This window comes from Sapajus apella, unplaced genomic scaffold, assembly GCF_009761245.1.
Source record: "Sapajus apella isolate SASKATOON/1434 unplaced genomic scaffold, GSC_monkey_1.0 scaffold87, whole genome shotgun sequence".
NCBI classification, from domain to species: domain Eukaryota; kingdom Metazoa; phylum Chordata; class Mammalia; order Primates; family Cebidae; genus Sapajus; species Sapajus apella.
The window spans coordinates 8,401,076-8,418,888 of NW_022437027.1; positions in this window are offsets into that span (position 1 = coordinate 8,401,076).

Here is a 17,813-nt window from a genome sequence, read left to right on the forward strand (position 1 = left end):
CAGTTGTTCTGATTCTCCATGGACAACCTAGACAGATGGTCAACTGGCACGCACCCAGAAATGCTAGTTCTATTTGTTATGTACTATCCAAACAACTAAATCTTACAGATGCTGACAAAGCTATTAAATTTTTATTGTGTTGATTTGCTGATAGTTACAATTATATGCAAATAACTATTTCTTAAGGACATATTTTTGGATCAATGACAATATTTTAGAACTTGAATGTTGAGAATCAAGTTGTTACCATTTCTTTTTAAACTGCATTTCCATGCTTTGATTCATAACTTTTACACTGACATTTTGAGTTAACTATTCACTATGTGGGAGGGTTGTACCATATCTTGACCTATATCAATTTAGCCAAGATTTGAAAAGTACTAAAATCAAACTCACAATAAAGGACAATTATATCATACTAAAGTTACAATAAGTCAGTCAGTTCGCAAATAAGTGTCCAACTACCAGAGGCAGGTATAATACAAGAATCCAAAATAAATTTTACTCTCAGAGATGACAGAACACTCATTCTCCAGCAAGCTTGGAGGACGCCCTAAGTTTAGATCAACTCAGAAGGAATTTCATGTTTTGATGCATGAAATTTCCATGATAGAAATGGAAGATGGGAGAAGAGAGAGGGAAAAGAATGAAAGCAAACAAAAAATTAAATGGCTTCAATTTCTAGATATAAAGTTTTAAATAGAAATAAGTGAAACTCCATTAACTTTGGATATGTGTTTCAATTTGGATTTTATTTTCACTATAGTGGGCATGTCCACAGGTGCATAGAGAAAGATAGAATTGAAGCCAACAATCTGATTCAAACAGACTAAAATAATCATTTATTTCTAAAGTGCAAAGTGTTTGAGATCAAAGACATTTACTAAAATACCTCGATTCTGAGATGTGGCTAGTCTGATAATACCACTTCAATTTATCATGTAAAAACAGTAATACTAGTGTTTCTGCATCTCTATTTAGAAGGAATTATAACGAGAGCTATGCTGTATAGAGAGTTAGAAAGGCTTTTATATTTTGATGCAGGCCTTCTGTTCACTTGTCTCGTGAAGGCAGGCCCTTCTTTGTATCATTCAATTGGAAAGATTCTTTAAACTACACTTTGAATGAGACTGCCTATATTTCTTTAGTTCGTCAGTTAGGCAAGAAGTCCACAAATTAATAATTTATAGAAAAATATATTTGTATATAAGTCTTAATTTCTGCTGTAGGAGTTTATAGTTCAAATATCTACTGTATTATTTTCAAGTTCATTTGAGAGACACTTAAACTAATGTAATGGAAAGGAGTAATTGTCCAATGGCAATTGTGTGTGAGTTTTAATATATTACATTTTAACAAAGAAACAATAATATAAGAAATCACATTCTTCAAGGCCTATACTATTTTTTAAGAAATAATATAGAATAGTGGGAAAAACAATATCGAAAAGAAAAAAAAAGCACACCACATTTTCCAATTGCAAATTAAAAACCACAGAATAAAAAACTCAAGGCTCTTATTTCTAAAATATATAAATTAGTGTTACTACAGGTGAAGAGCATTAAACAGAATTTTAAAGAAGGCACTAGATGGGTACTAACTGGCAATGCTTAATATCTAGGAGTTAAAAACAAATTCACTTCACCCTTTTTCACCATTGACTATGTTACTGTTAGAAAAATATTTTATTGGTTGCATTCTTCTCTCTGGGTCAACAGTTAATAAATAGTAAAATCATTCATCATTCTCACAGTGAGACTTCATCTAGTAAATACTTGTTAGCTCTCTACATGGATTTCAGGTACCAAATTTTTCTCAAGCCTTATCTGTTCCTGTATTTATATTCCTCACCTCATAATATACTCACACGTTTATTTATTTTTAAGGTAGCGTGGCCCTGTTTGTGTTTTATGTGACTTCAAATGCTGCTGAGAATAATGTGGAAAACACCTAGATAGAGAAAAATTTCCAACATGAAAGAGCTCACAGTAGTATTTGGGAAGGATAGTGGAAAGGCAAAAACAAGCCACCAGACCTTCACAGTCTAGCACTATCAGATGAAAACTTTTCTTGTGTGGCTGAAACTGCTAAATTAAAGCATAGGATAACTATTTTGGTTCACTCTGGCCTGTCATATCAATAGAGTTGCATATGCAACAGTCAAATCAACCATCTAGTGACCTGTATTGATCATCAAGACAGCTGAGGTAAACGGTTCTGCTGTGCCATGAGCGTCTGTTTGCTTGGCCAGATATAGTCTCAGCAAGATATGCACGGGAATATTAATTATGGAGACAAGCAAGAAGTGAGAGAATGCATGCTGAAAACCCCCACAGAGGGCAGCAGTCTCATTTCCCACAGAGTTCCACAGCATACACAGACGTTCTCTGCTCAATGAGCACAGGCAGAGTTGTTGTCCTGCTGCTTTATGTTAATTAGAGAATAAATAAGTGGCCAACTGTAGTCTGTGGGCATATGTTGGTCAACTGTCTCTGTCTAATTAGGTTGTAAGCCCTCTGGGCAGAGACCTCATTTAAATCTATGTTCTGGAAAGCACTTAGTGCCTTTGTTGAGGCCTAGTGAATGTGAAAGACTAGGGCAAATGGCTGAGGTTTAATAAGCAAGAAAAAACTTTCAAGAATTTACGTCTGCGTGTATGTGTATGTGTGTATGTGTGTTTGGTATCTTGCAAAATGCTAACTAAATATTTTGGGCAAAGAATATAATATTACTTTTGATAGACTAACACCCCATATGTTGCTTTTTGTAGCATAATACATATATGTAATTAACATGAAATTTATATGTAATTGAATAAAATAAATTCTGTATAAATTTATGTGTATATCTTCTAAATTATACAGAATATTTGCAAATGTAATAAGCATAAACATCAAATGGAATATATACTAGTTTAATTTGAGTGTCTGAGCACTGACACCATGTATTGCATAGTTTGCATGTGTGTGTGAATGTGTTGTGGGAAGAAATGAAAACCAACGAAATGAGAAAAGGAAAGGCTATTTATTCTTTACTTGCTATAGCAAGGGAGTCTGCCACTGTCACTCTCATTTTGGCAGGCACTCAAAGGCAGACAGAGGAATGGGAAAGCTTTATAGTGGAAAAGAAAAAAATCTTTGGATATATCCTGACTGGAGGCTGTTGATCTGTGGAAACTGTAGGCAGGATAACTAGAACCAGGGACTCCTGTGTGATTGGTTAGGAGTACATATTTGGCTTTCTCTGGTTGGCCCCAAGTTGAAGTTGGGGACAAAAATTAGGGAAGCTGTCAGTTACTAATCAAGCCTTGGACATTTTGGGCTGATTGTTACAGAAGTTATTGTTTAACTTTTTGGACTGTCACCAGAGAGAGCAATCAAGTTTCCTCAAAGTCTGACCTACAGCAGGTTGGTTTCCTGGGTTGTTTATTGTTAATTAAAGGTTAGTTTCCTAGGAAAGTTGCTGCAGGTTGTTGGTCTCTGTTTAACTTTTATTTTTTTAGAGGGAGGTCTTGCTATGTTGCCCAGGCCTGCCTCAGACTCAGGGGCTCACTTAATCCTCCTGTCTCAGCCTCTAGAGTTGCTGGGACAGCAGCTGCCCATCTCCAGAGCAGCTGGGACAGCCATGCCCACTGTGCCTGGCTACTCAAAGTTCCATTTTTTGTATATAATTTGGCCATTGTCTGTTTATATATTCAGTTTTTCAGTGTGTTGTATATCATTGTGTGTGTGCATGTGGGTTTGTGTTTGTTTTTTGCAGTAATGTAAGAGTACTTTTAATTGCACACATATTTAAGTGTTCTTGTATCTATTAACCATTTCTATGTAGTGGGTATTTTTTATTTTGCTTGTGTGCATGTGTGTGAAATTGTGTCTGTGTATGAGTATGGTTCAGGGAGGTCTCCTTTTGTCACTCCTCTATCCTCTGATGCCTGACACCTCATATCTGTTGCTCTTAGGGAGGTAAAGAATAATAGAACAGTGAGGTAAAGTTCCAGAGGAAAAGGCAACAAAGTAGAAATTAAGAAATACACACACACACACATATATATATATATATATGTGTATATAATTTTTGTGTTTAAAGAATACTTTTCTGTGAAGTTGGTCATTCATTTTTATGGACCCCTATAGCATTAAATTATATATATTGTTTTACATTTACATGTGTGTATGCGTGCATACATGTATCTGTGAAATGTCTTTTTCCTCAAGAGGCTTTAAGATTCCCAAGGGCAAAAACCAAATCTTACTGTACTTTATGTTTTTTTTGTGTTTCCCCTTAATGCTAGCCAAAGTAATTTTCAACAAATACCTGATGGTTGATTCAAGCTATGTCTATTTACAGGGTATTTAAAAATCCTTACATTAAGAAAATTTCAAATTACATAAACACTAAAACTGCTTTATTCCTTAATTATCAAAGATGAATGTATATATCGTTGTCAAGGGATAAGAAAGTGGCTCTGGCCACAAGCATCTAATAGTGTTTCTCATGTTCATTTATCATAGAATATAGATAATTAAGGCCATGAAATATCCTAAAAATGTATTTTCTAAAACACCTAATTTTTATATCCTCTTCCCAGATTAAAAAAAAAACACTATTGACATTTTAGAATATAATGGAAATATTATATTATAATATTTTAAGACAAAATTTGCTTTTTCTTCCATGGATCTCTGATGCCACTCAGTGGATGTCCTCTGAAGATGGAAAGCAGACGTTTGTGAATACAGAAAAGCGATGACAAACATGGCCAATGCTTTGGCTATTGTCCTCTTTTATATTCACAGAGAATAAAGTAGAGATTTTAAAATTATTAGGCCAACTTATTCATTTAGGGAATATATTGTCTGAATTAGTTACCCTCACATATTCAATTAGCCTAAGAATGTACCCTTTCACTGCATGTTCTTTCTACTGTCCCAAAGCTTTTTGTTATTCCAATGTTTTCTCTACCTCTTCTTCCCTCCTTCTCACAGTGAAAACCACTGGATCTCAACCCAATGGCTTATTTACCCAGAAGTAATTCTAAAAAAAGAGATCAAATCCCCCTTAAATATTCCTCAGAAACGGCCCAGCACTGTGGCTCATGGCTGTAATTTCAGCACTTTGGGAAGCTGAGGCATGTAGATCACCTGAGGTCAGGAGTCTGACACTAGCCTGGCCAACACAGTGAAACCCATTCTCTACTAAAAAAAAATCTAAAAAAATTAGCCAGGCCTGGTGGCAGGCACTGGTAATCCCAGATACTTGGGAGGCTGAGGCAAGAGAATTGCTTGAACCCGGGAGACAGAGATTGCAGTGAGCTGAGATCGCGCCACTGCACTCCAGCCTTGGTGACAGAGCGAGGCTCTGTCTCAAATAATAATAATAATAATAAATAATAATGAAATTTTAAAAATCTTCATAAACTTTGAAGTAAATTATGAAAAATAAACTAGCCTTATTTCTGAATTCCCACCTTTGCCTCCTCCTCATTCTGCACCTTTATTCTTTACCTTCCATTCTCTGTGCTTCTCTTCTTAAAACTGAGCTTTATTACACGTTTTTATCTATTGTTGACTCTGTTTTTACAACTTTCTGAATACAGTAGTCACCTTCCACCACTGGAGGCTAGTATTGCCCTTGTTGAACTGCTCTCAGGGATTGCAGAAGAGTCTCTGTCCGTGCCCTGATTAACTGGAATAGAGATATCCCAGTTCTACTGGGATTTGCACTCAGCCTTCTCTGGTAACCTCTTTCCTCTTTCCATGTACAGGGAGATATATATTCTCACTTTATCTCAGGTTTTGTCTTTCATTTTTTTTCTAATTAGCATATGTCTGTTACCAATTTCTGTTTTAACATCTTTTGGGGTGAAATAGTTGTTTAGTAAAAGTGTCTTTTTCTATCAGCAAAAAATATTAAGAATCAGTCTAGGGCCTAGTATGGAATGTCACTTATCTTTTCCTTCTCATGGTGTCTATTTCATAAAGGATTTTTTTTTTTAAGAAAAGCTTTCCTCACACCACATTTACATGTATATAATTCCCTTTCACACATGATTTTTAAAAAACAAGTCATCCCTCCAAAATTGTGTAAAATCCAGTTAAAACTTGTAACATCCATGAATCCATCTAAATGACATTATTCCTTACCTCTTTTTCTCCTTTAACACTCCCTATCCATCTCTATCGATCTTTGTTTGAAAATTCATATAGTCGCTCCCCAATTAAATGAAAGTTTTTAGATACTGCTAATTAAAATGACTTACTGTGACTTTAATCGAGATGTAACTATATACCAAGCACTTAGTCAAGCAGTTGATATTTACTATCTCATTTACTTTTTATGACATCCATTTGTACTAAGCATTAGGCCTATTTTAAATGTAGAAAATGGGTATCAGAGAAAGTTCCTTGACCAAAATGTCACCTAGCTGGTTAACAATAGCACCAGGATATATTTCTTTTTTTCTCCTTCTTGCTTACCATTTTATAACATAATATATATTTAATTATGTATGTTGTTATTTGCCATTAGAATGTAAATTTAAGGGCAGAGGTTTTAATCTGTTTTTGTACACTGTTGTGTCTCAAATAATTCTTACCTCTAATAATATCTCTGTCCCTGAACCAACCAATCAGTCAGTCAATAAGATAAAGGTACAACATGGAATTTACAATGTAATATCTCTTTTATATAAAAAAGAAATGATTCAAATCATGATTTTATCATTACTTAGCAGAGCTCAAATTTCAGGTGTTGCTTACTGCATACTTGTATGAATTATTTTAAAAACCAGAAAATTTAGATAAACTAATGATACATTGTGAAGAATCTAAATCAATGCCTCTTTGTTGATAGTAAGGAAAGCAGCATAAGTATGTTAATTCTCCAAAATATAAGCAAAATCTTGAAAACAACAAGCATGTATATACTAAGACTATAAAAGTGTTAACATTTTTTGTTTACTGATACTAGCATCCAAATCCTTTTGGGCACATTTGAGAAACTTCCTTAAAACATTTTTAAAGTAAATAAGCCTGTACAGACACCTTTTATTTGTTACACACTGAAAGTATTAGATAAGGGAGATAAAACTCTGAAGTTGAGTCATAATTTTCATGTTATTCTTAAAAATCAACTTTATATACCAAACATCCTTCCAGAATCTTCTGAGATTGTCTCCCATCCCCTGCTGATTTATCTATATCCTTTTATTTGTAGTTGACAAGTAGTAATTGTACATATTTAAGGGATACAAAGTGACATATCCTTACATGTATACAAAGTGTAATGATCAAATTAGGGTAATTAGCATATCTACCACCATAAAAATTTATCATTTCATTGTGTTGTGAACATTCGAAATCCTCCCTTCCAGCTTTTTGAAAGACCACACTAAATTAGTATGAACCATACCCATCCTACCGTGTTGCAGAACAATAGAACTTACTCCTTCCATCTAACTGTAGCTTGGTATAGTTAACCAGCCCCTCTTTAGCCTCTCTGTTTCCCACCCTTCCCAGACTCTGATAACCACAACTTTACTCTCTATTCCTATGACCTCAATTTTTTTTTAGCCTCCACATGAGTGAGAACATGTGGTATTTATCTTTCTATGCCTGGCATATTTCACTTATAAATGTCCTCCAGGCTCATCCATGTTGTTGTGAATGACAGGATGTCATTCCTTTTTACCGTCAAATAGTATTCCTTTGTGTATATATACCACAATTTTATTATTGATGTATCTGTTGATGGATATTTAGGTGGATGCCATATTTGGTCTATTGTGAATTTTCTAGGATTTTGAACTCTCTACTGAAATATTTAGGTTTTTAAAATTATGTTTAAACATTATTATTTTTAACTACAAATATATATTTATGTCAGTAAATCAGTTGTGGTATATATTTAGTGATGGTATACTCTTTTCCTGTGAGTTTTTATTCTGAAAATGTAGATTAAAAATGACACACTCATAAATCTTAAATACCACATTCATGTTTAACAAAAAATAATTTCCCTTTGATTTGCTTAACAGAAAACAAAACAATATTGTAAACTGTCAAAGAAGAAAGCAATCATGGTTCCACTGGGAAACAAAAGTGTATTTCTTTTCTAAATACTGAAGCAATATCTGTATAATATCAAAAGCATTTAAAAGCCTAATCAGACAGATGCCACCATGGGAACAGAAGAGCCTACTTTTCTTCTTTCAAAATCCTGGTTAAGCCACAAATAAAAGAAAATGGGGTATCAGGGATAAAAATGGTTAAAATGCCATTTATGACCATTCCATTTTCTTTTATAAAATATTTTAGGATGTAATATTTAATATTTCTAAAAGGCCTTAAAATAGTTTTTAACCAGAATAATAAACCAAGCACCATGAACCCAGTTTCTAATTTTCAAAGTGTACCAGCATAGCATTGTTGATGCTATTTCTGGAATTTCATTTTATTTTCATGTTTTTGTTGTTGTTGTTGTTGTTGTTGTTTTTGTGATGACAGATTAGGATTGGGGACAGATAACTGATTTCTCTCAAGAAGAATCTTTATTTCTTGGGTAACTTTTCCAACAAGTAATACATCAAAAAGAGTGAGTTATGGGTTTCAAGATACAAGCAGGTATGATGGAGCAAGTTTTCCACAAATAACTTGCTACATTATTTTAATTTCTGAATGGCCCAAGATTGAGATACCCAATCACTATGCCAAATTTCATTGTTCTTTCCTAATGGTTTACTTTAGAAAAGGTGCTCAAAATAAAATTGTTGCAGTCCATAAATATTAAATGAATTATTTCCCTATGCCCAGCACTGTTGCAGGTGGTCAGTATGTAAACAATAATAAATGAGACAGACGGAACCCATTCTTATAGTGCTGACATTTAAATAGGGCAAAATGATTGAATATTTAATGCCCCTAAAGAGGTAGACAAGATTCAAAAGAAAGTAAATAATGCAATGGTATATTTTTATATTGGTAGAGTTAATAAAGTATCAAAAGAGTATATATTATTAAAGTAATAATTTCTTCACCTCTTGATCATTCTATTTTATATATATCTCTTTCATATTTACTCAAATAACACATTTGTTATGTTTTATAGATTTAAAAACATTTTTTCTTACAGTTAATTTATATGACCTGTAAGTAATCTCAGAAACATGAGCAAATTTGTGTAAAATGAGTCTGAACATTCCAAGTAGCTGGGATTACCAGTGCTCGCCACTACACCCGGCTAATTTTTTGTATTCTTTTAGTAGAGACAGGGTTTCACCGTGTTGATAGAAAAGAGAGCCCACAGAGCCAAGTTCTTTTCACTAAATTTCAGAAAAGTTGATAAAGTCATCTAAATGTGAACAATATTTTAAATGACTTGTAAGGACTGTCTAGAGGAAAATAAAGAGCCTCATTTACTCTTAGATGCTGATGAATCAATTTCTTCCCGAGGCCATGATATTAGTATGTCACCTCTATAGATCGTCCTAGGTTATTTGGCATATATCAAAAAGAAAAAAAAAAAAAACAGTATACTCTTTCCATATGGATTACAATAGGTTATGTCAAAATTAGCATATCTAATCAATTACTTAATCCAATGAAAAATAATGGGAAATATACTAAAATGTTGGCTCTGCTAAAAAGAAAAAAATCAAAAGAAAAGTTATTTATCATCAACTGCTTTTCTTTATAAAGAATAGATCCGATGCTTAGAGAATGATGGAATAATTAGGCCATCTGCTGGTAAGCGGCAAATAGGCAACCTTTACACATCCAGGCTCAACCAAAGCCACCTCAATGGTACTTAAGGGACTCAGGGAGTCAATTAGAAAAGAGAAGCATTGTTTTTCTTTGTCCACATTAATTGGTAATCTTTCACATTTAATATTTTCAATTGCAGTAATTTAACTTCATAACTTTAAACACTTTTAATAGTGGTAAGGGGCTACAACAGTAGGTAATTATAACTATTGCTTGCATCATTTATTTCTTTGCCAATATTTATTGATGGTCTACCATGTATAAAGCAAGGTTTTAAACATTAGGGACAGAGCAAAATACATGACACCTTTCTTACTCTCACAGAACTAATATTTTAGTCAGGTATTTAATTAACATACTAAATTTTAATTTTTTAAGAGTGGAGTAAACTGAGCTAGAAAGTTTCATAGTTTACAGCAGACAACTTATTTTCAATTTAGTTTCTAGAGAGAAAAACAATAATTCTTCAATATCTGTTTTGGAAAATACTAGCTCATCATTTTATCAGCCAAGGTCAAATTGAATAAATGGTGCTAAAAGGCACTTCTGAGGATTCTTGGCCCTTATACATTTGACTGGCTCTAATATCAGTGATCTTATTGTAGTAATCCATGGAAATGACAAATCTCTGTTACCAGGGATTTTTTTGAAAGTAGGCTTTCTTTGAAGCAATAACGAATGACTTTCCCTTCAGTATGAAGGACAGAACAAGTATTCCAGCCTTGAGGATATTTGCATCAGGTCATCCTAAATATAATTCATTGATGTTACTGCTGAACCTTCTGCTAACACTACTGAATCTGTTCTCCAGGTAAATTGAAGACTTCAATTTTCCAACAACTACAACTTGGCACCATTCCCAGGATTTTACTTGCACACACATACACACACACATACAACCACTCTTGCAAGTTCATTTCTAGTTTATAGGATTCTGCAAAAGAAACAAATTATCTAATTAATACTCAAATTGCCTAATTAATAACCAAATCACCCAGTTAATATCAATTCTAGAACAGTTTTATTTCATTGCTGTCAACATATTTCTTCATGTAATTCTTTATGGTCTACTCTCTATTCCTATTTTTCTCTATAGATTTCATTCACAAACAATTCATGTTTCAACCATATAAATCAATGAATCTCTTTTATTCATTCATCTAAATAGCACTAAACTTACTTCAAATCTTTATTGTTTGATTGCAATGGGCTTCTGAAGCCACCACAACATATACACCAAGAGGAGAGAAAAAGGGAGAATAGGATCCCCCAGGAGAATTTGTCTCTCTGGTTACATTTACATGTTTAAAGGAGAAATATTTTCTAAGAGGTGCCACCTTCAAATATGTCCTGGACTGTGCCTGAAATCAAGAAATTAAACCTACAAGGTTTCTATTTTTTGTGAGTGAGAGTCTAAGGCAGAAAAGGTAACAACCACCAGAGTTATCTTCCTAAAACAGAAATACAGGACTTTCATTGTCCTTACATTGCCTGTAAGGACACAGACAACTTTCCTTGCAGTCTACATGCAGCCTCCCTGTTCTCCCAGCTTGTCCAAGGCACAGGAACAAGGAAAGAAGGGCTTTACGAAAACATACACCTGGGAGTCAAAAAGAGTCCTAAAGCACACACACACATACCTTATTAGGAAACATCTGGCCCAGTGATTAAGGCAGTGGCACTGGAGGAAGAATTGACTCATGGCAGCAGCAGAACTGCACTTCAACACAAGCAAGGCTGCATCTCAAGATGGTAGTGCCTGGATCTCTCCAGCATAGTGCAGTGTAGCATACTAAAGCATGATTGAGGGTGGTGCTGCTCTGCGTTGATAATTGAAGAGTATTTATGGTTAAGATGTGACTTTTGTGGGTCTTGAAGATAAAGGTTATTTTAACTATGGGTACAGGAGGCAGGTTAGCTGAGAGCAATAGGTTTCCTCTTATGGATTTTCCATGCTCTGTGTTGTTGACACACATGCATTCTGCTATTAAAACATTGTATAATTTTAGGTAAGACACTTCACTTCTCTGAGCTCACTTTTTCTGTTAGATAAAGATGATAGTAATACCTATTTCTTGGAGTGGTTTTGGGAAAGAGGTAAAGTAATGCATGAGGATATACATTGTGTTCTTTAAAGCATTATACAAAGGTAGAGTTAGTAAGCACTGGAAAGCTAAGTCATAAATGGCTCCATATATTAACATTTTAGTGACTAAAATAGAATTCTAATTATCTTACTGGTATTCCTATACTCAGTAAAATAAATTACATAACTTGCAAGGATACACACACACACACTCACATACACATAGTACATGTAGTCACTCTCCTATAGGACTTAGGACTCAAAGCTTTGTTCAATTTGAATCTTTAAAAATGTAACTCATACTCATAGATATTTTGCTGTTTTCTGACTTTGGCCACTTGAACAAAAGTTGCCTAACATTAAATCCTAAAAATAAATTCAAAGCTATTATTGATTCATCAAAAATAATTGCAAGTCAATCTACTTTCCCAGGTTCATCTTGCCAAATTAACTTCCTGATTTCTTACTATTTTATTGCAGACTCCTAGTGTTTACCCAATCCATGTTCTACTATTCTTTTGTGCCTTTGACCATGTGAATCCTTAATTTTTTATCATTATTTTATCTATTTGATAAAATAATTTTTGTTTTTCAAGGCTCAATATATACTATTTCCTTAGTGAAGCTATCCCCAAATTCTCTATCAGTATTGGGACATCCTCTTTATGTAGTTCTTTCTACCTCTACTAAACATGAGCCATTATTTTATAAATATTATTAATATGGATGTTCCTAAACTCTTAAAAGCAGTAATATTGTGCTGTATATTCATGCATTTCTGTACCTAGCCTAGTGTATAACATATGGCAGATCCTATAGCAATTGAAATTTTCTTTTAAATATGTACTTAAATGTAAGCTAAATTTTCTAGTAGCTCATCACTTTGAATGAGACTCAAGTTTACTTTTTCTCTTCTTTGTGTACAGTTGTGAGAATGCAGAGATTTAAAAAGACTATGGGAAAGATGTTTTTGCTGCCAGGTAGTTTCCCCCTGGAAACTCTTGGGATGACAGAATAAATAGTGCTTCCTGTTATGCATAGAGGGATTACTTAAACCTAAGGGACAGGGGAGATGGATGATTTTTCATGGTTAGGGTGGTTAATATTGGCCTCAAGACTACTAGTTAATATAAATGAAGTGGTCAACAAGGCAAAAAAGGATCAATGAAGCTACTGGTATGGAAACTATGTTTCTAAGGTAGAATCCATTAAGAAACAAGGATGCCACAATCACGTGGTCAGCTAGGGTAAGGTTTTGAGAAGCAAATACTAGGCACAGCTTGATAAGGGAGTACAAAAGACTAAGCTACCATTTATTTCTGCAAACAGAATCAGACGAGTATTTTCAGTGCACTAAGAGCAGAATGCACAGAAATACTAGGTTGTGCAAGGAGGGAAAGAGAGGCAACAATAATGTCTGAAATTTATGAAAGTAAACAGACTTCTGAGAACAACAATAATAAAAGCTGAAATTTTTGTCAGAATATTTAGCACATTTCAATATGAAACTGAAAAACTACTTTTGTATATAGATTTCTTCTAAGGATCATCAGGGAAAAATGATGACTACTTAGGCTAAGACTAAGCTTCTAAATTTCCATAGTTAAAATATTTCATCAAATCTGGATAAAAGGATATTTGTAGTCAAATAGTTCCCATCTTGTTATGCATGTAGCAATTTTTGATAGGTAGTACTAGTTAAGAGTTTAGCAAAGCTATGTGTCATTTATTCATAACATATATAGGTTCTTTTTAAAAAATAATGACTTCTCAGATTGAAAGGCCAAATTTGCATTTTATTAGCAAAGAGGTACTTCATATAGGACAGGGTGAAAATTTACACATAGATGTGATTTTGATGACTACCCATAAATTACCCTAGATTATTTTCTTACGTCATTTCTGAGATGGGACCACTACACAGCAGTCAGTACACGCCTGATATCACGCCTGATGAAATTTCCTGCCTTCAGTCCACCTGGACTGCAAAAGTATGGTGACTCAAGCACTTGGCTTTCAAGCTTTTGGTTTTCAGTGAAATTCTCAACATGAAAACACATAATAGAAGCACATTATCCCAAACAGTCTTCAAACATGTTCTTTAGAGGCAGAGCCTAAGACAGAGCCTCAGGTGTATTATAGCTCATAGAAGGACTCTGGAGGAAAAACCCATGAAGAATTACACAGCATAGGGAAAGGGAAGGGGCTGAGCAATGATGTGGTCCCACATAAAGTCTAGACTTGTCCTGATCTATCCCAGGGATAGAGAGCCCTGAAGTACACATTGTGATTTGCCAAGCAATGATACCCTGATATGAGAGAGAGGAGCTGGGTTTTTCTGCCACGTGAGCCCCATGTGTATCAGTCATAGGTGTTATGGGCGGAGAGACGTTGTAATTTCCCAAGCATATTCAGCCCAATGGCATTTTTCTGGAGATCTAATGCCTTTAAAGCATACTCAAAGAACCTGTGGAATGAGGGCAGGGGCCCAGTGAAAAGAATCTGAACTGAGCTCTCTAAAACACCTACTAGCAAAGAGCAATGTAAGAATACATAATTTAAGAAATTGTATATATTGAATATACTAACATTAAACTCTATATAGTTAACCTTATAATTTTAATTTATTCACAATATATACACAGCAAACCCCTGATGTAGATATAAGCGGCTCAGGGGAAATTTCCACTGTTTAAATTATATTGTAACATTAGATTGGTGCAAATGTAATTCTGGTTTTTGCCTTTAAAATTAATTTTATGACCTAGCTCACTTAACAAAATTATTAGGATTTTTGTATTTATTGGCAAGATTTATACATTTCTTTTCTCATTCTGTTGCATGGAGATACTTGTGAGAAAGAGAAAACAAGATAAAAACCTTAAAACATGATTCATTTTCAAGTGTTAATAATGTTTATCAAAGATTTACAATTTTGCAACTATTTTGTTTATTTATTTTTATTTCAATAAGTTTTGGGGGAATAGGTGGTGTTTGATTACATGAATAAGTCCTTTAGTGGAGATTTCTGAGACTGTGGTGCACCCATCACCCAAGCAGTGTACACCGCCCAATGTAGAGTCTTTTATCTCTCATACCTCTTCCATCCTCTCCCCCAAAATCTATTGTATCATTCTCCTTTCTTTGTATCCTCATAGCTTAGCTCCCACTTACAAGTAAGAATATACAATGTTTGATTTTCCATTCCAGAGTTTTTTTACTTAGAATAATGATCTCCAATTCCATCAAAGTTGCCAACAATGCCATGATTTCATTCTTTTTTATGGCAGAGTAATACTCCCTGGTGTGTGTATATGTGTATTCCCGTGTGTGTGTGTGTGTGTGTGTGTACACACATACATAGCACATTTTCTTTATCCACTAGTTGATTTATGGGCATTTGGGCTGGTCCCATATTTTTGCAATTGTTACTTGTGCTGCTATAAACATGCATTTATAAACATGTTTCTTTTTAGTGTAAGGGCTTCTTTTTTGTATAATGACTTATTTTTTTTCCTTCTGGGTAGATACCCAGTACTGGGATTGCTGTAACCAAAGTAGGCCTACTTTATGTATTTAAGGAAGCCACATACTGTTTTCCATTGTGATTGTATTAGTTTACATTCCCAGCAGCAGTGTAAATGTGTTCACTTTTCACCACATCCACGCTAACATCTATTATTTTTTGAATTCTTGCTTATGGCAATTCTTTTAGGAGTAAAGTGCTATCACATTGTGGTTTTGATTTGCATTCCCCCAATTATTAGTGATGTTGAGCATTTTTTCATATGGTTTTGGCCCTTTGTATATCTTCTTCTGAGAATTGCCTATTTGTGTCATTAGCCCACTTTTTGGTGGGACTGTTTGCTTCTTCTTGCTGATTTATTTGAGTTCCTTGTAGATTCTGGATATTAATCCTTTGTTGGATGTGCAGATTGAGAAGATTTTCTACCGTTGTGTTGTTGGTCTGTTTACTCTGCTGGCTGTTTCTTTTGCTGTGCAGAAGCTTTTAAGTTTAATTAATTCCTATCTATTTATCCTTGTTTTTGTTGCATTTGCTTTTGGGTTCTGGGTTATGATGTCTTTGCCTAAGCCAATAACTGGAAGGGTTTTCTGATGTTATCTTCTAGAATTTTTATGGTTTTAGGTCTTAGATTTAAGACTTTGATCCATCTTGAGTTGATTTTTGTACAAGGTGAGAGATGAGGATCTGGCTTCATTCTTCTACATGTGGCTTGCTAGTTATCCCAGTACCATTTGTTGAATAGGATGTCTTTCCCCACTTTATGTTTTTGTTTGCTTTGTTGAAGAGTAATTGACTGTAATTATTTGGCTTTATATCTGAGTTCTCTATTCTGCTCCTTTGGTCACTGTGCCTATTTTTATACCAGTACCATGCTGTTTTGGTAACTATGGTCTTATAGTATAGTTTGAAGTTGTGTGGTGTAATGCCCCTAGATTTGTCCTTTTTGCTTAGTCTTGCTTTGGCTATCTGGGCTCTTTTTTGGTCCCATATGAATTTTTGGACTCCTTTTAGTTTTATTTATTTTTTTGGTGTGTGAAGAATGACGGTGGTACTTTGATGGGAATTGCATTGAAATTGTAGATTGCTTTGGTAGTATGGTCATTTCTACCATATTGATTCTACCCATCCATAAGTATGGGACATGTTTCTGTTTGTGTTGTCTATGATTTCTTTCAGCAGTGTTTTGTAGTTTTTCTTATACAGGTCTGTTACCTCCTTGGTTAGGTATATTTCTAAGTTATTCATTCATTCATTTATTTATGCAGCTATTATAAAAGGGGTTGAGTTCTTGATTTGATTCGCAGCTTGGTTGCTGTTGGTGCATACCAGTGCTACTGATTTGTATACATTAATTCTATATGCTGAAACTTTGCTGAACTTATTTACCACTTCTAAATCTTTTTATATGAGTCTTTAGTGTTTTCTATGTATGTGATCATATCATCAGCAAACGGTGACAGTTTGTCTTCCTCCTTGCCAATCCAGATGCTCTTTACTTCTTTTTCTTGTCTGATTGCTCTGGCTAGAAATTCTAGTACTATGTTGAATAGAAGGAGTGAAAGTGATCATCCTTGTCTTTCCCAGTTCTCATGGGGAATGCTTTAATCTTTTCCCTGTTCAGTATAATGTTGGCTATAGGTTTGTCATAGATGGCTTTTATTACATTAAATATGTTCTTTCTATGCCAATTTGCTGAGAGTTTTAATCATAAAGAGATGCAGCATTTTGTTAAATGTTTTTTCTATTCTATTGAGATAATCATGTGTTTTTTGGTTTTAATTTTATGTGGTGTATCACGTGTATTGACTTGTTTGTTTTAAGCAAACCCTGCATCCCTGGTATGAAACCCACTTGACCATGGTGGATTTTTTTTTTTATATATGCTATTGGATTCACTTAGCTAGTATTTTATGAGGATTTTTAATCTACATTCATCAGGGATATTGGTTCGTAGTTATTTGTTGTTGTTGTTATGTCCTTTTCTGGTTTTGCTATTAGGGTGATAGTGGCTTCATAGAATGATTTAGGGAGAATTCCCATTTTCTATCTTTTGGAATTGTGTGAATAGGATTGGAATCAATTATTTGAATGTCTGATAGAAAGCAGCTGTGAATTCATCTGGTCATGGACTTTTTTTGATATTTTCAATATTTTTATTACAATTTCAATCTTGTTGCTTTTGTTTTTTGTTTTGTTTTTTTTTGTTTTTTTGAGATGGAGTCCTGCTCTGTCACCCAGGCTGGAGTGCAATGGCGCAACCTCGGCTCACTGCAACATCTGCCTCCTGGGGTTAAGCAATTCTCCTACCTCAGCCTCTAGAGTAGCTGGGATTACAGATGTGTACCACCATGCCCTGCTAATTTTTGTATTTTTAGTAGAGACGGGGTTTCACCATGCTGGCCAGGCTGGTCTGACCTCGTGTTCCCTGCTGCCTCACCCT